The following is a 26,714-nucleotide window of genomic DNA, read 5'->3' as shown; positions in this document are numbered from 1 at the left end:
TTAATAATTTTTGTAGAATAAATAGGTATATAGCCTGGAGGCTGTATTTGCAGTATGATTCTTGGGCCCCCAACATCAGAAGCAAATAAAGAACATGATACAGAATTCCAGTGCCTCCCACCCATCTTAAGTGGATTCAGAATCTCTGGCTGTGGGACTGGAAATCTGCATTAAATAGCAAACCAACTATCTGTGTGCACTGACAGATTCCTAACAGTCTCATATTCTGAGAAATCTTTAAAAAAAAAATTGTCTTTTAAAAATATAACAAATTTACAACATGCTGTATTAGCAGATAAATAAAAATATTTTGGTGTTAGGATATATAAATTTATACTTTATCAGGATGCAACTTACTTTGTGATGGGTTCCTAACAAGATGTGATATGTAAGGTCTGGCATCCTCTGATCAAGCTTCTCCAAAAATGAAAATTTGTAGGACTGAAATATAGGGCTGGTTTCATTAATATCAGATATAGTCCTATTCCTAACTAAATTTGTCACCATTATAAGGTTTAATGAAATCCCACTTTCCTAAAATTCATTATGCATTCTTTTTTGAAACCCAAACTAGTCAACACTTGCTTTTTTAACACACTGTTGTCCAAGGCAAGTTTAGCTTTAGTAATGCCTTGTTTAACTTAGCTTTCAGCTAGGTACAACTATAGTATAGATAATAGGTTAAACAAGCAGGGAAAAAATTAAACTAAACGGGCCAAGTTTTGTTTCCTTACTGCTCAGTATGAAGAGAAAATTATCAATGCATATTAAGTATTCAGCAACCCACAACACAACTTTTTGGCTACAGCTACAATGTACACAGTGGCAATTTAAATTACATCAAGTTGAAAATTCAGTTCTTTAGTCAGAGTAGCCACATTTCCAGTGCTCAATAGTAATACATGGTTAGTGGCTACCATACAGGTTGGCAAAAATGCAGAACATTTCCATCACTGCAGAACATTCTATTGGACAGTGGTAACCTAAAGCACTAGGAAACATACATCCAAAACTGAGAGACCAATAGCCTATCAAACCTTATAAAGACATCCACATGTTGCTCATTCCATTTTACTTAGGATTGGCTAGCTATCAGGGAATACACTAGGAGCTTGGTGGTACAAGACTAACAAGAACCTGTGACCTCAAGCAGCTCAGAATAGGAGAATTTAAACAAGCAATGACAACCTGAGAAATGCTGATTCAACCTACTATCAGATGAAGAGCACTGGTAACTTTTCTTTAGGGGTGTTGGGCTTCTGGGAAGATAGACAGAAGGCAAGATCATAGGGAAGATGGTATTTGAGTTTTAACAGTCTTGGAGTAAGAAGCACCAAAGGTGCCACTTCAGAAGGAACCAGCCTACAAAGAGATAGAGCAATGACACTATGATTTGGGTAAACAATTCAGTATGACTGGAGAGGTAATGTTTGAAGTGTACGTAAAAAATTGTAGCAAATGAAAAAGCTGTTAAGACAAGGTCAGCCCATTGAGGGGCCTTGTATATCACCCTCACGTTGATGGAATTCATCCTATAAGTAGTTAGGAGCTAGTAAAGGAGTTGCATCAGTCATTTTCACCCCTATCTGTATGTTGGGACAACTGTCCCAGCAACATGTTTGATGGATCAAAAGACAATACCGGGGCGCCTGGGTGGCTCAGTGGGTTACGCTTCTGCCTTTAGCTCAGATCATGATCTCAGGGTCCTGGGATCGAGTCCCACATAGGGCTCTCTGCTCCGCAGGAAGCCTGTCCCTACCCCACCCCACCCGGGTCAAATAAATAAATAAAATCTTTAAACAAACAAAAAAAGATGATACCACAGGCAGAGACACCAGTTTGGAAGCTATCAGCATTACAGCAATTGAGCCCAGTTACTAACTGATGAGAACAGAAATAAAAACATGGATTGAGAGGTATTCAAAGGAGGGAAAACGCAGGTGTTGCTGAACCTCATATCCAATTCTTAGTAAGGCAGTAATCAAGGTCGTCTGGACTGTGAAGAGATCAACGGGTAGAATCCTAGCTGAGGAAAAGGATAAAGTGTAAAACGAGGTAAACATTCAAGGAGGAATAAATACATTACTGGGTAAGAGTGAGGCCTCTCCTCAAACTGGGTAGCCTTAATTGGCAGAAGAACTGATCTGTCTGGTTTCATGACTCACTGGGCTGCCAAAAACAGGAGAAGAGAAAGCCACTACTATGTCTGGGGATTGAAAGAGCAAGTACAACAAATGCAAAATGCTCTAAAAGTAGGAGTGCGAGTTGCTAAGATCCCTAACCAAAGGGATGCTAGGAAAGGGCCTAGAATTTTAAGATTAAAATTTAATTTCAAATGCTATACTTTGTTGGTGTCAGCAAAATTCTCAAATGGGGTGAGTAAAAAACCTCCAATGACTCTGCCTTTCATCTCCCCTTTACCTACAGAAAAAATACTACAAGAAGGATTTTAAGTAGTAATAACACGCAGTCTAGCTGCTTAAAATTAGCGCAAGGTGAATGCTTGGACTCCTATTTCCTTCCTCTACCCCTATTATAATTACTTTATGACACAAACTCAAGTCTGTGGGAAGAGAGAAATCTTACACCTGCTCAATCCCCTGCAGGACAACGCCCAGCCACCAGGTTAAGCCTGGGCAAAAAAGTCCCGCCCACAATCGAGAAAGAGCAACTCCACTTGGAGGCGATGACGAGATCGCGGGGGAGGGAGGGATTCTTCTAGGCCCAGGGCGGTCCTTAGGAGACAGGAGGCAGCAGAGAACTCCCATAAAGGTATTGCGGCACTCCCCTCCCCCTACCGAGAAGGGTGCGGCCTTCTCTCCGCCTCCTCCACTGCAGATCCCTCAGGATTGCAGCTCGCGCCGCTTTGGAGAACATGCACCTCCCTCCCACAAACCGACAAGACCGACCCCCGCTCTTTCCCCCACCCCCGCGACTCCGAGAGCAGATCCGGATCGTCTCGTCCTTCAAGCGGCGGACGCCCGGGGCGGAGCCGCGGTCGCCACCACCCAGAAGCCTCGGCCCAGCAGCCCGCCTCCGCCTTCAGCGCGCGCTTCCTGCCACGTTGCGCAGGGGCGCGGGGCCAGACACTGCGGCGCTCGGCCTCGGGAAGGACCGTACCAACGACCGCCTCCCCGCCACCCCTGCTGACCCGCTCAGTGGTTTCGCTCATTTGGGACCCGAGCCAATGGCATGGGGCCTTTCCCCGGGCTTCAGCAACCAATCAGATGCCGAAGCTGAGCCGGCGGCGGGTAAACCGACTCCCTCCAAGGAAGGGGCGGGTGGCAGGCAGAACGCCCGCTCGGAGGCACTTTCACTGACCCTCCACCCCCCGCGGGAGGTCGACCGCGCCCGCTCCTCCAACTCTCTCCCCACCCCATCTACCTACCCATCCCACCCAGGGAGCAATGCGAGCGTGCCCATGCGACTGCGCACTCCCGAGGCTGTAACTGACAGGCGCTTTACTCCAACCAAAACACGCCATTTGTGTTTTCACACACGGCGGGAGGAGAAGCGGCCAATCAGTGACAAGAGGTGAGCCGGAAGCGCTCCTCCCTCTGCATGAGCAATGGCTCCGTCTGGATTCGAGCCTTTTCCGCTCTTCTCCCTCCCCCTCTGGTTGCCGCAGGGCGGGCCATACTCCTGCCTGCCTCTGACCACCTCCTTCCCTTCCAGCCTAACAAACGTTATACTCCCTACTGCCCGCGGGGGAAAGCGACCCCTATCTCTCCGTCAGACCGCCTCAGCCACCCATCTCCCTCCAGTCCACCGGGCCCCCCCCTCCCACCAGAGTCCCGCTCCCCTACCTAGCCGAGGCTCTCTGAGGAGCCGGAGCCCCTGAGCACAGCCTCTTCTCTAGGCGGCCCCGGCGGCTTCCGCTGATTGGCGGCGAACTGGCCAATGGGTGCGGGGCGGTGGGCGGAGAGGCCAATGGCGCGGCGGGAGGGGGCGTGTCCCGGGTGCCCCTGGCGCCGGCGCTGGGAATCCCCGTGCGGTCAGTGGCGTTTCCGCTCGGGCAGCGGGCTGAGTGAGCTGCTGCCGCCGCCGCCGCCGCCGCCGCCGCCGCCGGGGGAGGGGCGGCCGCCGCCCGCCTGCGCTGAGAGACTCACGCAGCCCCAGTCCCGCCAGTCCGCCAACACTGTAGTGCCGGCCCCCACCTTCCTTCCCTGGCCCTTCCCCCTCCCCGCCTTTGGCTCGCTCCGCCTTTCTGCCCCCCCCACCCCCACTTCACGGGCACGGGCCATTCCCGGCCAGGAAACGCCGTGGCGCCGCGTTGGGCCTAACTCGAGTCCTGCTGCCTCCCGGGAGTGCTGTGCGCCGCAGCCCGGGCCCAGGCCCCCGGCAGCGCCTGGGACAAGGTAAGGGTCCGACAGAAAAGAGAGACCTATTCTCACGACTGGGCCCTGGGGGAGGAAGGGTCACCTCCTCCGTCTCCCCGCGCTCGCTCTTCGGGACGTGGGCCTGGCCCTCTCCAGGCTTTTTACAGGAGGATGCTGCCCCTTCTCATCCCCCTCGCTGCCCCCCACACACCATTGCACCCCTATTTCCCAGGGAGAGAGGCCCCCTTCGTAATCTAGTCGACCCCACTCCCCTTTTCATGCCTTTCCTGGGTCAGGACGCTTCCCCTCCCCCACGCCTCTTCACCCCTTTTCCTGGGAACTGCCTACACCACGTTTACCTTTTACTTGATAGGCCTCTCCCTGCCCTTCTCTAAAAACGCACAGGCATACTTTTTTTCCCCCTCTCCCCTAACCCCCACCCCAACCCCCTTTCGCGCGGCCTTGTGACAACTCTGATCTAGGGGAGGCCTCTATCCCCCCCCCCTCCGTAATGTTCCTGGACGCCTTCAGTATCGTTCTTGGGTCCCCATCTCAGATGATTGCCTCTTTTCCCACATTAAAGACGTTACCTTCGCCACCCCCACTTCACATTCTTGGGCTTACAGTGGCGTATGCCCCAGTATCTGAGATAGCCTCATTGAATTTGTAGGGTTCGAGCCTGGAGTTGAGCCAGTTTGTGTCGTTTTTCCTGCCTTGGGCGTGGAGAGCGATCATTTGAGAACGTCTTTAAAAGCAGAAAAATTTACGCTTTATGAATTCCCTTTCCCTTTGCGTGGAAGCCAGGGATGTAAGGTGAATGGTGGTAAGAAAAAGCCCTGGTTTTTTAAGTAGGTGAATCGCACGAGAGGGAAAGTTGAACTGTTGGGAAAGCCCCTTCTATGCTAATTTATTCTATAGAGCGCCTTTGCTTGTCTGACTTAGAAGCAATAACTGGTCTTTCCCTAGGATACTGATGCTGCAGCCAGCTCTGCTGGTCTGGGTCAGGGGTGCGTGTATGACCTGCATTTTCTGCTTTCTCATGTTACTTGTGCAGTGTGTTCACCAGTAACTCATTTCTTACTCAGAGCTCAGGGTTCCATTGGGCTTTGTCTATACTTGAGTACATTTCTCCAATTTTCTCCGTGGTCATAGTACTGAAGAGTCCTCAGGTTCTCTGCGAATTTCCTTTATAACTTGACTGAACAACTTGCTTCTAAATGACATATTTGTGATCAAGGTCATATTTACATTTTTTGTTGTTGAGCTGATGTTGCATAGCTATACTTTTGATTGGGGAGGAGCCAGCTGAGTTGAGGGTTTAGAGATTTTCAGGAGAATGTTTGTGAATTGTGAGAAAATTTCTTGATGGTTAATTTTATGTCATTAATGATTTTAGGTCACTCTGAGAGAAAAGTTGTAAGTGGTAATTTTAGATGTGTGAAATGTGCATATGAGCAAGGACTAAAACAAGAATATTCACATAATCAGAGGTTTCTGGGCCTCTTGGAGGACACAGGAAATTTTTTTTACTGGATTTCTTCCAGTTTTCTCAGGAGGATCATTAGTTTTCTAATGTAGCCCCAAATTCTGGCCCGTTATGGGATTAGAGTCTTCAAGGTTTACTCATACTGTCATGTTTATAAAAATGAGTTATGTCCTTTGATAAGACACAGGGCTCTGTCTCTAGCTGCAAATTTAAATTTGACTATAAAGAAAGTGTTTGGGAAATTGGCCTTTTAAAGATGAAAACTTAATCTTCACTTCTTCGTTGCTGGCTTAATTTAAAAATGGATATTTGGAATTTATTTGGTGAATTTTGATTTTTTTGGTAAAAGGTCTTGGTTTAAAACTAAAAGGTTGACCTTAGGATTGTTTGGTTCTTAAAGCATAATTCCAGCCTTTCTGGCATAGAGCACTGGTCCAGAAAAAAGAGAAAAGAGTGTGTAAGGAGTGGGGGTGGGGTAAGGAGAAGGTTGTTCCTTTGGGTTGGATCACAGGGGTGAGTATACAAGGCAGCAGCAGCTGCTGGCTCTGGAGCTCTGGTTGCTACGTGAGAAGCTTGAGTAGTGCTGGCTGCTGTCTCCAGGGAAGGACAGCAGTGCAGCGTCCATTAATGCTGTTGGCTGCAGGGAGCTGCACTTAGGCGATGGCTGCTTCAGGACTAAGAAGAAACCTTGCTTTCCTGGGAATTTTGACTGCTGAGCTGGTTTTGCATTTTATTGGTGGGGAGATCAGAGTTAGCAATTCGTAACCTTCTACCCATTTATGGATATTAGCATCTGGAAAATGCATCATAGTTAAAGACTCTTGTTTGGTTTTTGTTTTTGTTTTTGTTTTTTTGGCAGATTTTCAGTTTTTGCCTGAGGATTTATGCTTGGATAGGTCTGAAAGTTCCATTAGAGTTTTAATTTTTCAATCCATTTAAAACCAAAGTAATAAGAATTTAAGGATCTTCCAGAGCACCAGAATGGGAAAAACCAGTTCTTTTTTCTGCAGCTGACATGTTTCCTCCATCACTTTAATTATTGAATTAATTTTGATATTTTGTTGTCTGTGTGCCTCCTTCCTTCTCTCAAGTTGTTAGGCCACATCTACCTTATGGAATAGATGTTTTGCTAATCATATTACTGCATTTGGAATTGTAAACTCTAAAAAGAACGGCTCTTTTTGGAATGATTTCTAAATATTAGTCTCAGAAGTATACTCTTAATTTCTGTATTAGTATAGACTTCTCTTAACTAGATTATTCCTTTGGCATTTGACCTATAAAATTGATTTCACTATATATGTGTCAGATGTAGTCTTGTAAGATCACAAGGATGTATGTTTGTCCATGATCCATTTGAATAAAGGACGGGCCAGAAGGAATACTCAGAAATCGAGTAAGTCTGGAGTACAGGATACTTGAAAAGATAGCATCTGAACCCCTTATTTGATCTCCCCTCCCCCCACAGCTCTTGCACATTAGGCAGATCTTTGATTAGGCAGAACAGTTTGAGTGGAAGTACTTGAAGAAAAACCACCACCCAAATCCACTTACGTAGTATCTAACAGATGTCAGTGTGTTTTCGTCCCCCCACCCCTCCAAGACTCTTGCATCCTATTCCCCCCCGCCCAGAATTTTGATATTTTCAGTTTCGTGTAAATGTACTTAAATCCCACAGTCATCTATAATGTGTAATCTGACTCTGGCATTTGTGGCAGGGAACCAAAAAGAATAAAAATGAGTTTTGTCATTCACAAATGTGGCTTGCATTGTCTCTCAGTGATACAAACCAGACTAATGAAATAGAACCTTTAATGAATAATATTTTAGGTGGTTCTCTTATTAGTATTACATATAAAAGATGTCATATCAAATAAAGATGGTTTCACTCATAATGGCTGTTTAGCATAGCTTAGATATAAATGTAAATGTGTTTTAGTTTTAAGTTACTACATAACATGAAAGTTATCTTATAAAATAATTGCTTTTTCACTTGTATTTTCTGTTGTTTGGAACCCTTTGTGATCTTGATGTAATCATTTTCTGAAAGATCATAGAGGCCCTTTTCATAGGATTTATTTAACAGTATGCTTGAAAATTTTTGTATATTCTGATACTGTTTTGTGTCTAGTAACTTACATACTTTCTGAACTTATTCTGGCCTTTCTAGTGGAGGGTTGACATCTCATTTTTTGCTTTTGGATAGGAAAGTAATACATTGCAAAATGGAGATGTGCAGACAACCACTCTTATCCTCTTCATGTTGAAATAACTTAATGAAAGATAAGTCCACAGTTAACAATCATTGGATACATCTTATTATTGAAAATTGGATTATGATCTAGAATAAAATTTTCTTCTAATTTTTCGTTCAGCTCTGGTGATTTGTCAGCTCAATCTGAAACTAAAAGGCTTAGAAGCGGTGAATTTTATTTATAAAAAAACTTCCAGGTATTGAAAACTAAAACTTACTGATAGGGATATTTCTTTAAGACAGAACTTAACTTTGAACTCTGTAAAATATGTAAGATAATGTATATTTAGTAATACAACTGGTAGTTATTTGAAATTTGATTAAAAACACCGTCTCAGGGGTGCTTGGGTGGCTCAGTTAGTTAAGCTTCCTGTTTGATATCGCCTCAGGTCTGGATCTGCTCAGGTCAATGAATTCAAGCCCTGTATTGGGGTCTGTGCTGGGTGTGGAACCTGCTTGGGAAAAAATCCTTTCTGAGGCAGTCCTTAGAAAATAAATATAATGCATTTGTGATAGACAAGGATTGGTACCATTCCTTACTGCCAAAAATCCAAAATATGTGATGAAATGGTACTTTTAACCTCTAACTTGCTGTATCAATTGATCACTCTTGTGATAAAGATTCAGAGAAATTCATGAAAGATAGAATACCATTTCTTTCACTTATCAATATGTATTTTGTTAAATCATTTAGAATCTTGTGAAAATTGTCCTATTGTATATTCATTTCTAAATTGATATCCAGTAATGGGGGGGAGGAACTGTTAGAAAGCATCACTTTAGAAAAGCTCTTAACACTTTTTGAAGGAAACCATGAGAGATAATAAAGAAACAATGACGCTAAACCCAGCCTACTTTATAGGAGCCTTCACTGAATAAGGGATTTGTAATCCCATCCTGTCTTACTCAGTTTTTCCATCATATTGATTTTGTTTGCTGAATACCTCAAGGAGAGATGTAAGGGTCATGTTAAGTATCTTTGATATAAAGGCAAGGAAAAGGAATTTTATGCGTATTGGAATAGTATCTTCGTATTGTTAAAACACTAAGAATATTAGCGAGTTTTGCTTTATGTATATGAGTGTTGGTTTGGTCTGACCGCTCTCTCTTCTGTGTTTTGCTGTCTTCCTTGTAGTCTGAGAATTTTCAGAGTTTAGATGGCAAATTGAAGTAGTAAGAATCATTTCCTAATCTATGTTGGTTATGTATATACACCCAGAGCTGGGGATATGCTTTGGCCTATGTTATAAATCATAAAATAAGTAGTGAATATAGGAATTTGTAAGAATTTGTTTCTGCCTGGGGATTCAAGTTTTTGATGTGCTACCTAATCAAGGGAAAATGCCGAATTTCTTGCTGCTCTGCTTGAAAAATAGATGGAAGCATGGGAGGAGCCTGAGACTTCTGCAGCAGGATTTGGTCTGAGTAGAAAAGGAAGATTTTTGTTTCAAATTGCCAGCTGCTTATGTCAGACTGACTCCCTTATTATGCTTTTAGTTGGCCTGTCAATATGGCCAAACAGCTAGATAAGTGCGGGGCAGGACAAAGGGCTCTTTACACAGCGGGGAGGCAGTGTTGGTGGGGGAAGGGCCAGAGGTAGGAAAGGCAGGAGGAGGAGGTTCTTTTCCCTGGGAGATTATTCAGTTTGGCATACAATTAAAGAAATCATTTATAGTTCTCACTCCAGCATTGGATTTGTGCCAACTATATAGTCTTAACCCCAAATTTAGTATGTCCCTGAATATCGGGTAGGGACCCATAAAAAACTAAAGCTTTTTATAGGTTAAAAGAAAACAAATCCCATGCACTCCACCCTCCTAAATACAAGCCACCTCCTGAGGAAACCAGTTCTAGAGCATCTGACAGCTGAATTCTCATTAAGAAATGGAAATGAATATTTTATCTGCATAAAACTTTCACGTTTCAATATATATATAGTCTTTATTTAGATTGGGATTAGACCAGAATAGGTAGAATGATTTGTTTCACTTTGTGAAGTAGTTGCGTATTGTTAGCTCCAATTTTATTTTATTTTTTAAGATTTTATTTGTTTAAGTAATCTCTACACCCAGTGTAGGGCTTGAACTCATAACCTCGTGATCAGGAGTCACATGCTCTACCTATAAGCCAGCCAGGTGCCCCTCTTAGCTCCAGTTTTAGACCAGTAATATGGAGAGCCCCCTACAGGATATGAGTGTTGGATTGCCATCATAGAAAATGCTTACTGAAGAAAGGCTCCTTATTTGTCTCATCCCTACTTCTTGGAGAACCTAATATTCCTTGGAAATTTCTCCCAAGGTGCCCTCTCCCCTTTTTAGGTTAGGCACAACCTAGTTTAGTACATTTATTCAGCTCCCAGCGGAAAGTGGGGTGGTTGCATCTAGCTTGTTAGAATAACATGAATCATGGAGTTGGAAGAGATTTGTCAGTTACCTGGCCCTTTAAGCAAAATCACAATGAAATATTTCAAAGTTTGGGCCCTTTTTGAAGTTTTGTTTAGCTTTTAAGATTTTATTTATTTATTTGACAGAGACACAGCGAGAGAGGGAATGCAAGCAGGGGGAGTGGGAGAGAGAGAAGCAGGCATCCTGCCTGCCGCTCAGGGAGCCAGATGCCGGGCTGGATCCCAGGACTTGGGATCGTGACTTGAGCCGAAGGCAGGAACTTAATGACTGTGCCACCTAGGCGCCCCTCTTTTTGAAGTTTTTATTAAAATGTTAAACTTGTATTCCAAACAGTATTTTTAGTTAGTTTTATTTATGTATGTATTTTTTAAGATTTTAAGTAATCGCTACACTAACCCTGGGGCTTGAATCCACAAACCTGGGATCAGGAGTGCATGCTCCACTGATCCACAGCCAGATGCCCCTATTTTTAGTTACCTTTAAAATAAATGTCAAACAGTACATGTATGCCAGTTCCTTCAAAAACAATATGGATAAAAGAATTGCATTCACATATAAATTAGATAGCAGTTATTTGGACAAAAAAAGATTCCTCTTTTATAAAGGACTATATGCTAAGGTTTTTTTAAATGCTTAATATATTTTTAAGAGAATTTGGATTTTGGAAATAATTGGTTTGAACTGTTTTCCAAGAGTACATCTGTTACTTGCATTGAGGTACCACCTGTGTTGCAGTGTTATTAAACTAGCCTTGAAGCTTTGCCTTCTATCCAAACTGTGCAGGCAAAGGTAAAGTGAACTGGTAACTTTTGCTCATGGTTTTGGACCTTGTGACTTTTAGCAAAGAAGGGATGTTTTAGCTTAACAGAATAACTAGAAAAAAATGGTCTTTAATGCACTTTTTTTTTTTTAAGATTTTATTTATTTATTTATTTGACACAGAGAGAGAGCACAAGCAGGGAGAGCAGCAGAGGGAGAGAGAGAAGCAGGCGCTTTGCTGAGCAGGGAGCCTAATGTGGGACTTGATCCCAGGACCCTGGAATCATGACCTGAGCTGAAGGCAGACGCTTAACCAACTGAGCCCCCAGGCTCCCAACATCATATTTTAATGTGTAATGGCTTTTGCAGTAATGATACAATGTTTTGACCTGAAAAGGAAAATCTGAGTGACTAATTTCAATTGCCATTAGTTAGAAGGTTTTTTTTATTAGTGAAATAGCAACAACATGAAGTTTAGTGAACTATATTTTATATTACAATAAAAATTTAGGGTAGTCATTTCTTCTCTTTATAATTTGCTCACGTGGATTATTTCCATAGATTTGTGGGATGAAAATAGAAGCCATCTAGCTCAAAACCTGGCCTCCATTCCAGATCGTTTTCTCTACGTGAACCACATTGCTAGCATTAGAGTAAACATCTTTTCACACACATATGCATGTACACACAAACCCCTCTTTCCAAATAACTAGAAATCTCTTCATCTTGGGTTCTTGAGCTGCTATTACCTGAATCTTGCCAGAGGCTCTAAAAAGCTTGGGGAGTGGTGAGGGGGGCAAATTTTGATCCCAGAGGTTTTGATAACTGCTTTGGTTCCCCGAACAGCTAATCTGATTTTCAGTGAGACCTCCAGCAGTAGACGAGAATGGAGGTGAAACACAGCACTGTACCTCATCTTGCCCGTGCAGCTGCTCCACCTTATTTCCTGCTATTATTATCTCACAACTGCTCTCCCCAGCAAAAAAGAAACGAGGACAAAGGGGGAAAATTAGATGGACTCATAGGATTTTTTATTATGGTTAGGTTGTGGCTTTGTTTATATGTATTTATGTACAAAGTTAATTTGTTCTTAAAAGTCAGTAGTGAAAGGGATTTTATAACTTCAATATCTTCCACTTTGTTTCTTAATAAACCATTCCAGATTCTTAGCCTTACAGGGAAAAAAAATGTTTTTAAGCATATTTAATTTCATTGGCTGTTCACACAGTCATTATTACCACCAGATGCCACTTCAAGTATTAACTTGAAGGGAGAAATCTCTTATATGGATAATGTTTGCAGTTTTATTGGGAATTACTTATTTGTGTAACATAGACCTATGACTAAAATAAGGTTAAAAGTTAAAACTTTATATATGTTTATCCCTTTACCTTAGTGGAGGTGTAATTGTTTGCATACAAATTTTTCATCCCTCAGTTCTTTCTTCAAGATTTATAATTTATTTTTCTTCAAGCCTTCTCTTTCCTATATCAAATAGGATAAAATAAATAAATACAAATTTTATTTTTATCATTTTTATTGTCTTCTGATGCTGAGATTTCCCCACTCCTGAAATATGAAGAGTCAAATAAAACCCAGTAATCTAATAAATTGTACTGCTGAGTATAGTAAGGGATTATTTCATAACTCTTAGAAATTATGATCCGGTTAGGATGTTGTAGTATCATGTTAGCATATTTTGTAATGTTAATATGTTAATTTTGACATATGTCCATATGGATCTCATTGTTTGATATTTGCACCCATTGTTTGTCATTTTGTATAAGGTTGTTGTGGTCCTTTTCCCCCTCCCCCCTCTGGTCTCCATGGTTTTTTATTCCGGCCCTGTTAAAATCTTTGTCCTGTGTTGGAAAATTCTGTTTCTTTCTGCCAACCTCAGTGCATGCCACAACACATACGATTTGTACTCTCACATCTCTGTGAAGGAGGATGATCTCTAGTTAATAAGCAACTGTTAGGGCATTCGCAGTATCCAAGGAGGGTTTTATTTAAGCAGAAGGACCTGTTGGCAGTTAGACTGCGTATGCATTTACGTTACATTTTCCTTTATTAATGCAGGCTGTTGAGAGTTGACTTGTTTTATAAGAGAAACCAGACAGAAGGGGAAGAGACACAGGTAGGATATCGTTACTTTAAAAAAACATGTTTATGATGATGAAGTTTGGGTTAGACTCTAAAGGGCACTTTTTTAAACTTTAGTTCTAAAGACAAAAGATTTCAACCTCCTAAAATAGAACAAAGAAAAAAGGGCTTTTAGGGCAGTATGATTGATTGCATGCCAAATGTAATTGCATTAGATTGTTGTATGAATGCATACATTTTTATTTTCTCAATTTCTGTGGTGCAAATGACTGTGGCCACACAAATTAAATGTCTCTGTGTGCATAGCCTGAAAAATATTAAGTAGAATGACCAATAAATAAATAACAGGAAGGTCTGAGGAAAATGTAGAAGCAAGTCCAAATTTTTGAAGTCTCTTTTTGATTATTTCTGTTCTTGCTAGACATATTTAGTTTTATTTATGGCAGTTAGAACTTCAATGTCATAGCCTAGTAGTAGAACAAAATAAGGGTAGGTTGACATGGTATCGGTGCACATTTTAGGATGAGGCTGAAATTGATCCGTATTATTACATATATTCACATTTAGGCTACTTTTTAATTGGAAAAGGTTGACCCAATATTTGAAAACCTATGAAGTGGCATAAAATACTCACAGATTAATGGGTAGTTACTTTATTGGTGTCTCATTATACAAGCAATTCTAAAACCAGATGTTTACTAAAAATCCCCCCAGGGTCGCCTGGGTTGCTCAGTTGGTTAAGCGACTGCCTTTGGTTCAGGTCATGATCCTAGAGTCCTGGGATCGTCCCACACCGGGCTCTCTGCTCAGCAGGAAGTCTGCTTCTCCTGGTGACCTCTCTCCTCTCATGGTCTCTCTCTTTCATTGTCTCTCTCTACCTCTCAAATTAATAAATAAAATATTTTTTAAAATCCCCCCAAGGGACGCCTGGGTGGCTCAGTGGGTTAAAGCCTCTGCCTTCGGCTGGGGTCATGATCTCAGGGTCCTGGGATTGAGCCCCACATCAGGCTCTCTGCTCAGCGGGGAGCCTGCTTCCCCTTCTCTCTCTGCCTACTTGTGATCTCTCTCTCTCTGTCAAATAAATAAATAAAATCTTTTTAAAAAATCCCTCCAAATTAGGCTAGCATCATTTATGGAGATTTGAATTTACTGTAGCCAAACTGCTTAGAACAAAACAAGTAGGTAATAATGCCAACCCCAAGGCTCTTACTTTGGAGCCTTGGCTGGTTGACCTGACCCAGATGTTTTTACCTCACTCTTCCTAACTTAACTGCTAGGTCACTAAGATTTGAAGTGTTACTGGGAATAAGGTATCTGTTCATCAACTAAGTAGGAGTCTTAGCAAGCCATGTGTGAAGGCCCATGGGAAGACTTGTATTTTAAAAGAAGCAAAGCTCTTGAATAGGTGCAACTTTGCCTTCATAGCTTATCATGAATCGTTGGTATGAAAAGGAATGGCTTGAAGTTTGTAGAATAAATTTGAGCAACAAGAAGAGACATAGACATCCCTCTTTATGAAGTAACTGTGTGCCAGGCAAGAAAGAGGAGAAAAAATTTTATAGAATACTTTGGTTTTTCTGTCCTTTATAATATTCAGAATGTGTTTCTTTGGAAAATCATTACTCAGAGGACTGAGGTGAATATCTTTTGTGAAAACAGTAAAAAATAATAATAATAAACTTTTATAGGTAGAGTGACTGTATGTCTCAATTTCCCTGGGACAGTCCTGGTTTATGCCTACCACATAATTAGTAATAGCCCCTCTTTCACTCTCAGAAATGGCCCACTTGGGGCCATAAATTATATGCTCACCCTAATTATAGAGGATCATGGAACTTTTCTTGACTACATAGCAACCCAGTTTCTTTTATTTAGCTCTTTGATTCTCCTCTCTGCTAGGATTTATCTGTTGGCCTGTCTGAACCCCTATTTCCACATGAGCAGTTCTTGGAACACTTTTCTTTTTAGTTGTTGGTGAGGGAGGGAGTGTATTTAGATTTGATAATTACAAATACAGTGAAATACAGGGAAAAGAAAAATGGATTCCCTTTGGATTTTATTTAAACCCCATTTGGGGGTGCCTGGGTGGCTCAGTTGGTTAAGCATCTGCCTTTTGCCTTTGGCTCAGGTCGTGATCACAGAGTGCTGGGATCAGGCCCACGTTGGGCTCACTGCTCAGTGGGGAGTCTGCTCTAGGATTCTATGTCTGCTCTAGTGCATGCTCTCTCTCTCTCTCTTACTGTCTCTTTGCTCTTTCTCTCTCGATCAAATAAATAAATCTTTTTTTTTTTTTTAAGTTACATAATAGCTTATCTGTGTGATGTTAAGCCTGGTCACCTGGATCAACCATTCTTAAACTTTATGCTCTTAAAAATTGAAAGCCCCAAAGAGATTCCAAAGATTATATCAAGATTTACCAGATTAGAAATTGAAACAAGGGGCGCCTGGGTGGCTCAGTGGGTTAAGCCACTGCCTTCGGCTCAGGTCATGATCTCAGGGTCCTGGGATCGAGCCCCATATCGGGCTCTCTGCTCAGCCGGGAGCCTGCTTTCCCCTCTCTCTCTGCCTGCCTCTCTGCCTACTTGTGATCTCTCTCTCTCTGTCACATTAAAAAAAAAAAAAAATTGAAACAAAAAATTTTAATTTATCAACTAATTTTAAAATAATTGTAATAAATCCTGCTAACATAAATGACATTTTTTTTATGAAGAATAACTATTTCCAAAATTTTTAGAAAGGGGCATTGTTTTACATTTTTGCAAATCTCTTCAATGTCTGACTTAATAGAAAACAGCTGCTTTCTCACAGCTGCTTCTGCATTTAATTTGTTGTGATAAGTTGTTTTGGTTAAGACTGAAGAAAAACTGGCCTCACACTGATACGTAGTTGAAAAGAGAAAGGTTTCACATACCCTCTGAAAGAATCTTGGAAACTTCAGCAGTTCTCAAACCACACCTTAGGATCAATGGGCCTAGATCCATTATTTCCTTTATGGTTGCAGAATGGTGATATTTTATCACTACCTCATTTATTTTCTGTAGTACTCCCTCATATAATTTGGTTATCCTAAGGTACATTTTGAATACAAAAGGAAAGATCAGTGGGTTTTTTTTTTTTTCCCCCTCTTAACAGTTCAAAATAATGGATTGGTAACCTAGCAGCCTCCATGGGTGATTAGTGAGGTGTTATTATTGTGTACTGTGGTCTGAAATATGTTTGGTATGTTTCAGTCCCTTGCAGTTATTATTTTTGACATTCAAATTGTCCCGCATTTGGCTTTTGTCTTCTCATTCTCAGTTGTTTTCTGGCTTATTATTTTTTTTTTTATTGGTTCCTTGCCTTCTAGTATGACAGGATGTTCCAGGATCATTCTGTACATTTCCTGCCCCAAACCTGGAATTACTCATTTCTGCAACTCACTGGTTTCTTTTGGGGGAAATGGTTAACCTAGAGACCACAGTATGGGTACTAGGAATGTTCATTGCTCTTGCGTTGGTCCTTGTTTCTAGATCTTTTCAATGAAAAGGACTAAAAAAATGTTTTTTCTCCTTTTGTTTCTTTTTAAAAATACCAGTTGTTGGTATTTGGTAACTTTTATTTGAAATTCAGTACTACATTATTTTTTTTAAGTCTAGTTTTCCCCACTCCCCTAATCCTAGTGTCGCTAACACCAGTGCCATTACTCTGCTTTGTCCCACATTGAGCACACAGCAGTTTTAGAATGCTCGAACAATATGATTACTGGAAAGTGAGTTTGTTTATACTCTTAGAATGTATCCCTCTAAGGATATGCTGTCAAATTATGTTTTAAAATCACTTGGAATAATTCCTTTCCATGTGACCATGCCACCAACTTGATACATGGTGAGGTTAATTTGTTTCAACTTAATCTCAGACTTTTCAGGGATTACTTTTTGTTTTATTATTATGTAAAATAGTATTACTAAGTGAAATGTACAAGTCTGCATGTAGTTAGGGAAATTCAGTTTATAGTCCTTCCACCCTGTTCTTTTTTTTTTTTTTTTAACATATAATGTATTATTTGCTTCAGGGGTACAGGTCTGAATCATTAGTCTTACACAATTCAGCATAGCACATACCCTCCCCCAGTGTCCCTAACCCAGCCACCCTATACCTACTCCCTGCCCCCCAGCAACCCTCAGTTTGTTTCCTGAGATTAAAAGTCTTTTATGGTTTGTCTCCCTCCAAGGTCCCATGTTTCATTTTTTTCCCCTCCTTACCCCCCACGAACCCCATGCCCTGCCTCTCAAATTCCTCATATCAGAGAGATCATATGATGATTGTCTTTCTCTGATTGACTTATTTCGCTTAGCATAATACCTTCTAGTTCCATCCACATCATTGCAAATAGCAAGATTTCATGTCTTTTGATGGCTGCATAGTATTCCATTGTGTGTGTGTACCACCTCTTTATCCATTCATCTGTTGATGGACATCTAGGTTCTTTCCATAGTTTGGCTATTGTTCCACCCTATTCTTTTCCTGACCCTATATGTAAGGCTTGACAGATTCATCATGAATATTTATTTTGTCATAATATTTCTGTTATAACACAAAAATCATTTAATTTACTAAAACTGCCAGCTTCTAGATTTTTCAGTAACTAATAATTGTTTTTAGTCCATGAAAGAGGATCATGGACTTATCCATGACTGGTTCTTCTAGGAACCAGAATTTCTTGCTTTAATTTATAATTCAAGATAAGAAACTTCCTTTCTCTAGTAAAAATGATCTCTATTGAAATGCTAGATCATTTTCCATTTGTCTCTGATGATTTCAAGTACTTAAACCTGACTACCACTTGGGGCACTGGTACTTGTAGAAAGCTGTTCAATTAACATTCCTTGAATGGTTCCCTCTTAGACCTGAAAATAGACAGTATCTTAGAAAGGATGTCATCTGCTCTTTAACATTGTCATTTAAAATTCAAATTACTTGATTTTATAAGTCTGAAATATTAGATCTTTTAAAATCATAAACCTGTTGAATATGAAATCTGTTTTATCCTTTTGAACTAAAAGAAGTAACATTAACATATTTCAGCAGTGTGTGTCACATTATAATATAGTTATAGGCTAAAAAATATTAAATCTGGATATGTCAAATGTGAAGCAATAGTGATTAAAACGTGAAGATTCTAAAATTGGATAGACCCAAGATTCAGATTCTAGTTTTCTGTTTTCTTGTTTTTAGTCTTGGACAAGATCCTTAACTCGGTGAGTTTCTGTGGCTAAATATGAGTAGTACATTACTCATAAAGTTGTGGGCATTTCATGAGCTAATGCATGTAAAATAATTGAAGAAACCGTGGTTTGTATAAAATAAGCAACCAGTAAATGTTAGCTTTTATTTTGGAAGTTATTATTGTTAGGAATATTTGATCGATTCTGATATCTTTGCCTTGGGATAAGTAATGCTTTCATGCTATAAATGGAGCACCTAATTTTCATGATTCTATTGGTTATATGAAAAGAATTAACTGTTGGGATGCCTGGGTGGCTCAGTTGGTTAAGCGGCTGCCTTCAGCTCAGGTTATGATCCCAGGGTCCTGGGATCGAGTCCCACATCGGGCTCCTTGCTCAGCAGGGAGCCTGCTTCTCCCTCTGCCTCTGCCTGCCTCTCTGTCTGCCTGTGCTTGCTTGCTCTCTCTCCCTCTGTCTCTGACAAATAAATAAATAAAATCTTTTTTAAAAAAAGAAAAAGAAAAAAAAGAAAAGAATTAACTGTTTAGCAGAGGAATAATTGGTGTGCCGCAGATTTGTTTGAGGCTTCTGACTTGACAAACGTACTGGTATTTACAATACAAATGCATTTATAAATATCACATTAAGAAATTTATACTAGAGGGGCACCTGGGTGGCTCACTGAGCGTCAGCTTTCAGCTCAGGTCATGATCCCAGCAATCCTGGGATCAAGCCCGGCGTCAGGCTCCCAGCTCGCTGGGAAGCCTGTTTCTCCCTCTCCCCCAGCTTGTGTTCCCTCTCTTGCTGTCTCTCTCTCTGTCAAATAAAATAAAGATTTATTTAAAAAAAAAAGAAATTTATACTAGAAAGGGGGTTTTTAAAGAAACAAAGCTTTTCAGAATCCAAGGTCCTTTTCAGACATGAGCATTTTTTTTTTTTTTAAAGATTTTATTTATTTATTTGACAGAGAGAGATCACAAGTAGATGGAGAGGCAGGCGGGGGGGGGGGGAGGGAAGCAGGATCTCCGCCGAGCAGAGAACCCGATGCGGGACTCGATCCCAGGACCCTGAGATCATGACCTGAGCCGAAGGCAGCGGCTTAACCCACTGAGCCACCCAGGCGCCCAGACATGAGCATTTGAAGTGACTTTAGTGGCTCATAGTCTGACCAAAGTTAAAGGAATTTTTTTACCTTTAGAATTTCAGGATACATCTGCCTTTTCAGATAAAGCTGTGTACCACCAGATTGCTCATAAATTCTGGTGTTTAGGATAGTGTGTGTTTTTAATCTTTATTGAGATAATTAACAAATAAAATTGTACTGTATTGTATACAACATGATGATTTGATTGTACATTGTGAAAGGATTCCAACAATTGAGTTAATTAACACATTCATCCCTCACATATGTATCCCAGCTTTTTGGGGGGGATGGTGAGAAACCTGAAGTTCTGATTTCTTAGCAAATTTCAACTTTGCAATATGGTATTAAAAACTGTAGTCACTGTGTAACTACCTTATCTAGTATCTACCTTAGATCCTCAAGCCTTATTCATCTCTATAACTGGAAGTTTGTACCCTTTTACCAGTCTCTCCCCATTTCTCCTGCACCCCAGCCCAACACCCACCATTGTACTCTGATTCAGTAAGTTCAATTTTTTCTTTTTTAAGTAATTCCAAATGTAAGTGATGCTATGCAGTATTTTTCTTTCTCTGGCTTATATCATGAAGCATAAGCCTCTCCAGGTTTGTTCATGTCATCAACAAATGACAGGATTTCCTTCTTTTTTATGGCTGAACAATATTCTGCTATAGGTAAACAGATGAGTATAACATCTTTTAATCCAGTCATCTTTTTTTTTTTTTTTTTTTTTTTTAGTTATTTGATAGAGAGCACAAGGAAGTGGAGTAGCAGGCAGAATGAAAGGGAGAAGCAGGCTCCCCACTGAGTAAGGAGCCTGACATGGGGCTCGATCCCAGGATCCTGGGATCATGACCTGAGTCGAAGGCAGTTGCTTAATCACCTGAGCCACCCAGGCACCCCAATCCATTCATCTTATAACAGACTTTTGATTGTTTCCATACCTTAGCTGTTGTGAATAATGCTCCTGTGAACATGGGAGTACAGGTATCTCTTCAAGATAGTGATTTTGTTTTCTTTGGCTGTATTCCCAGAAGTGGGATTGCTGTATCATATGGTAGTTCTATTTTTAATTTCTTGAGGAGCCTCCATACTGTTTTCTATAATGACTGTACCAGTTTACATTACCACCAGCAGGGTACAAGGGTTCCTTTTTTTCTGCATCTTCACTAGCTTTTGTTATCTCTTGTTTGATAATAGCCTTCCTAACAGGTGCCAGGTGATACCTCTTCGTGGTTTTGAATTGCATTTCCTTGATGATAAGTGATGTTGAGACCTTTTCAAGGGCCTGTTGGCCATTTTTATGTCTTATTTGGGAAAATGTCTATTCAGGTCCTTTGCCTATTTTTTAATTGGGTTTAGTTGATTGGTTGGTTTTTTTGTGCTATTGAATTGTAAGAATTTTGGCCAGGCGGAGTTATATGGGTTTCTTGTATATTTTTGTTATCCACCCCTTATCGGATATGTGGTTTGCAAATATTTTCTCTCATTCCATAGGTTGTCTTTTTATTTTGTTGATGGTTTCCTTTTCTGTGCAGAAGCTTTTAGTTTGATGTAAACCTACTTGTTTATTTTTTTATTTTGTTGCCCTTGTTTTCAGTGTTGAATCCCAGAATCATTGACAGAATCAATGACAAGGACCTTGCACCCTATGTTTTCTTTTAGGAGTTACACAGTTTTAGATCTTACATTCAAGCTTAATCCATTTTGAGTTGATTTCTGTGTATTGTGTAGAATAGGGGTCTAGTTTCATTCTTTTGCATGTGGAGTTTCCATTTTCCCAGCACCATTTATTGAAGAAACTGCCCCTTCCCCACTGTATATTCTTGGTGCCTTTGTTGAAAATTAATTAAAAAAAAAAATGTGTGTATACAGTGTATGTACTATGGTATAGTATGCTGTATATAGTATAGTACATATATATATGCGCACACACACAGACATACGAACGCCATATATGTGTATATATATATGTGGATTTATTTAAATATATATGGAGTTATTTCTGGGCTCTCTTTTTTTTTTATTTGATTTGATAGAGAGAGAGAGAGATCACAAGTAGGCAGAGCAGCAGGCAGAGAAGGGATGGGAAGCAGGCTTCCTGCTGAGCAGAGAGTCCGATGTGGAGCTCAATCCCAGGACCCCGAGATCATGACCTGAGCTGAAGGCAGAGGCTTAACCCACTGAGCCACCCAGGTGCTCCTTTTTCTGGGCTCTCTTTTCTGTTCCATTGATATATGTGTCTGCTTTTATGCCGATACTATACTTTTTGATAACTAAAGCTTTGTAATATAGTTTCAAGTCCAGAATTGTGCTGTCTCCAGCTTTCTTGTTCTTTTTCAAGACTCTTTGGGCTATTCAGAGTCTTTTGTGGTTTCGTAGAAGGAATTTCAGGATTTTTTTTTCATTACTGTGAAAAATGCCATTGGAATTTTGAAAGGTATCACATTGAATCTGTAGATCACTTTGGATAGTATGGACATTCTAAAAATATTAATTCTTCCAATATATGAGCATGGACTATGTTTCCATTCATTTGTGTCTTCAGTTTCTTTCATCAGTGTTTTATAGTTTTTAATATACAGATTTTTTTACTTCTGTAGTTAAATTTGTTACAAAAAAAATAAATTAATAAATAAGTTTATGCTGTTGTAATTGGGATTGTTTTCCTAATTTCTCTTTCCTGTAGTTTGGTGTTAGTGTATAGAACAACTGATTTTTGTATTGATTTTGTATCCTGCAGCTTGTTTATATGTTTACAGCTGTTTATTTGTTAACAGCTCTTCTGTGGAATCTTCAGGGTTTTCTAGGTAGGATACTATGTCATCTGCAAACAGACAGTTTTACTTCTTTTTTGATTTGGATGTCTTTTCTTTCTTTTTCTCATCTAGTTGCTGGTTAGAACTTCCCAGTACTATTTTGAATAAAAGCGGAAGAGTGGATATCTTTGTCTTGTTCCTGATCTTAAAGGAAAAGCTTTCAGCTTTTCACCATTGACTATGATGTTAGCCGAAGGCTTGTCCTGTGTGGCTTTCATTATGTTGAGGTACCCTTCATCTGTACCTAATTTGTTGCGAGTTCTTTTTATCATGAAAGGATATAGTGTCATGCATATGTAGAAACAATCATATTTTTTAATTTTTCACTTTGTTGATGTGGTGTATCACATTTATTGATTTGGGTAGTTGAACCAACATCCTTGTATTCCAGAAATAAATCTTAATTATGGTGTATAATCCTTTTAATGTACCATTAATTACTGAGATAATACTCAGTTTGTGAATATTCGGTTGAGGATTTTTGCATCTGTGTTCATCAGAGATAATGGCTTGTGGTGTTCTTGCCTGGCATTGGTATAAGGGTAATACTAGTCTCGCAAAATTAGTTTGAGAGTGTTCCTTTATCTTCAGTTTTTTGAAAAAAGTGGTTTTTTTTTTAAAGATTTTATTTATTTATTTGAGAGAGAGACAGTGAGAGAGAGCATGAGTTAGGAGAAGGTCAGAGGGAGAAGCAGACTCCCCATGGAGCTGGGAGCCTGATGTGGGACTCGATCCCAGGATTCCGGGATCATGACCTGAGCCGAAGGCAGTCGTCCAACCAACTGAGCCACCCAGGCGTCCCAAAAAAAGTGTTTTAAATATTTCAGGATTGGAGTGAGGAGTGCCAAAATGAATTCAGATTGGTTGACAATATTTTTAGATAGAGGAATGGGAGTTTTAGGAAGGGACGAAATGGTGGGCTAAAGTTATTTTCTTCCACCCCCCCAAAACAAAAGAGAAATTAAAATGCACATATTACCTTTTTTTAAAAAAATCTACCTTTCAGAGATACATGCTGAAATATAGATGAAATGATACATTGCTGGTGTTTGCTTTAGAATGGAGGAGAGGTAATAGATGAAATAAGATTAACTAAGAGTTGGTAATTATTGAAACAATGATGAATAAATGGCATTATAAAACTGTCCTTTTATACTTGTTTGAAATTTTTCACAATAAAATCTTTTAAAGTTTAAAATAAAAGTGTCTATAGACTGAGGGATGTGGGTCTTTGGTAAAGCCGATTTAGGAAACATACTCAGATGTTTCATCTCTCCCCAGTAGTAGTACTAGGCGTCTGAGCTCCATTCCTCTTGTGACTATCACATGATACTTGGCAGTGAACAGAAGAATAGAATAGCTAGGGGCACCTGGGTGGCTCAGTGGTTAAGTGTCTGCTTTTGGCTCAGGTTGTGATCCCAGGGTCCTGGGATCAGGCACCACATTGGGCTCTCTGTTTGGCAGGAAGCCTGCTTCTCCCTCTCCCGCTCCCCTGCCTGTGTTCTCTCTCTCACTGTGTCTCTGTCTGCCAAATAAATAAATCTTTAAAAGAAAAAAAAAGAAGAAGAATAGAATAGCTACATAAATATATAATGAGTGTATTAAAAGGATATAATAATGTTTTAAAGAATTCTGGAAATCATTCCCGACAGGAAGATTGAGGATACAATTGGGTGAATTAACAGTATATTCCCTATATAAGAGATTTCATTTTATGAGATGGTTGAATTTCTGAAAAGATACCTTGTGTATATTAGGTTAATGTTAAACAGTCAAGATTTCTCTGGGCGCTTGGATGGCTCTGTTAAGCGTCCACTCTTATCTCAGCTTAGGTCTCAATCTCAGGGTCGTGAGTTCACACCCAGTGTTGGGCTCACTGGGCATGGAACCTACAAAACAAACAGACAAACAAGATTTCTCTAAGCAAACTGATGGGATATTTTGACTAGGAGTGCTGTTTACTCAGTGACTATTAGCAAATATTACTGTTAGTGGACTTGGTAAGTTACTAATAAGATTCAAGTTGTGGCTTCCTCTCTCCACTTTATACTATTGCCTTGGAAGCCACAAAATGGCTCCTGTTTACTTCTTTAATAGTGTAACCCTACATACCAGAAGTGGGTACCTACAGTGTGCCAAGTATCTTGCTAGGTTCTCTTATGAATACTGTCTCACTTAATTCTCAAAATTGTGCAGTGGAGTTGTTTATAATGAACAAATTGAAATCACAGTGATCACACAACTAGTAATGAGATGAGTCAAGATCCTCATGATTCCAAGATCTTTTCATTGTAAAATATTACCTATTTTACTTAAGGAGCCTTATATCTCCACTAGTATAATCTGCCCTTTCCTCTCCTCTGGACATTGGGTATTGCTACTTTTCTGTGGTTTTGGTCTTTTTTTCTTTAGGATCCTCTGCCAGAATTGGATGGGGCTCCTAGATCTGGATGGAGAAAGGAAATGGATGGGTTTTAATTGAGCACTATGCCTTACGACAGTAATTATAAGTTCTGGCTTCCTTGATACTAAAAAAGAATTAGTAGGCCTCTTTCAATCACCCATACATTGCCATTCGGTCAGTTATAGGCTTTCTTTATCAAACTGGCTGCAGTTCAGGAAAGGGTATAGAACAGAGGCCTATGAATCCCTAGAATTTTGACCTCAAGTTTTGCTTGTTTTTCTAAGGAAAAGGTTCATAGTCCTAATCAGATTTTCATAGAAATCGGTGATCTGTCTTCAAAAGAAAAGATTAAGAGCTACAGATACCCTAGCATTTAGTTCCTAAGAGAGAAAGATAGGAGACATTATTTGTTCTTCAGCCTGAAAAGGTTTGCCCCCTACTTTGATCTACTGGGCCCCACAGCAGACCACCACCACAAAGCCTACCTATGAATGTGCTGTTTTCTTATAAAGAAAATCTGAATTCGTAATTTTGCTACTGGAGATTAAAACCTACTTAGTTTTGACTTGTTTCCACTTGGCATACATAGATGCACACTCAGTTGTGCTTGGTAAACTCAATAATTTTTTCCAAAAGAAAAGCTTTTTTTTTTTCTTTAAATATTTATTCATTTGCCAGAGAGAGAGAGAGAGAGAGAGAGCGAGCGAGTGCATAAACAAGGGGAGCAGCAGGGAGAGAGAAAGAACCAGGCTCCTCGCTGAGCAGGCCCCCCCTACCCCCTCGCCTGACCCTAGCTGAAGGCACTCACTCAACCAACTGAGCCACCTAGGAGTCCCAAAAAGACTTTTTTATAAGGAAATCAGTGGAAGGCATTAATAACAGGTCTAGAAGTCACAAGACTTGAAGGAATCTGTATTTTAGTAGAGTAAGGAATGATGACAAGCAGCACCCAAATGTGTCTTTAAAACTTTTTTTCCTTGTAAATTAGTGTTTTTGTATTAAAATAAGCTTGATTGCCAAATAAACATTCATTATAGGTCCCCAGAAAGAAGAAATTAGGCAAATATTGTCTCCTTTGAACAGTTTACCAAAGCAGGTTTGGTGGGTATTCATGTTTGCTCAAATAATAGCTAAGAAGTATTAAGTTTGAAATCGGCTAGAGAAACCGTAATGGGAGAAGGAGATCTGAGAGAATCCCAAAGCAGACTCCACACTGCGTGTGGAGTTGGAGATGGAGACAGACCTAAGCCACAGTATACTCCAGACGCTCATCCAGCTGAACCACCCAGGTGCCCCCCGCCACAAGGGATCAATTTTTGAATATTCATACTGGACCCAAGTGGGTTTCTTTCCTGCTTTTATATACAGATGGGGGAAGAGTTAAAACACAATCTTGAATCTTAGTGGATTCTTAAGTCCTAAATTTGTTGAAGAGCCATGATTTGTTGCTGGTTTTTTGGTTGGTTGGTTGGTTGGTGTTTGGTTTGGTTTTAGAATTTAGAGATGAATTTGAAGGCATCATTGGGTTAGTCGGGGAGGGATTCATGGTGGTTTGGCGCAATAGGTCAAAATGAGGCATCTTTTTAGGCAAAGATCCTTGTTTCCCTTTTTTGGTCTCCCGTAGTATCATCTGACACATTTACCAGGGTATTTATTTAGTTCTGTCTTAGCAGAATAGACTGGTCTTTAAGGACATAAAATGAAAGAGTGTTGTGCAGAAGTATTGTTAGTTCTTTGTAATTATTGTTATTGACGTTGGTACTTTGTGGGGTGAAAACCGCAATTAGAAAGGATGTAATCCATTACCATATTCATACCTT

General features: G+C 40.2%; 1 protein-coding gene across 14 annotated transcripts in view; it reads left to right on the top strand.

Annotated features, from left to right (window-relative positions):
* Positions 1-4,005: 4,005 nt before the first annotated feature.
* Positions 4,006-26,714, top strand: part of SETD5 (SET domain containing 5) — an 84,869-nt gene continuing 62,160 nt past the window's right edge. For 7 of the 14 annotated variants that reach the window (XM_047745927.1, XM_047745862.1, XM_047745935.1 and 4 more), the window contains exon 1: positions 4,007-4,358. The gene's annotated coding sequence lies outside the window, so the exon portion shown is untranslated. Of the gene's footprint in view, positions 4,359-26,714 lie in introns of all 14 variants that reach the window. The other 7 variants (XM_047745957.1, XM_047745946.1, XM_047745920.1 and 4 more) reach the window with 2 other exon arrangements.

The sequence above is a fragment of the Lutra lutra genome, chromosome 1 (genome assembly GCF_902655055.1).
Source record: "Lutra lutra chromosome 1, mLutLut1.2, whole genome shotgun sequence".
NCBI lineage: Eukaryota > Metazoa > Chordata > Mammalia > Carnivora > Mustelidae > Lutra > Lutra lutra.
The sequence above is the reverse complement of the archived record's forward strand: the minus strand, read 5'-3'. Positions and strand labels throughout refer to the sequence as shown.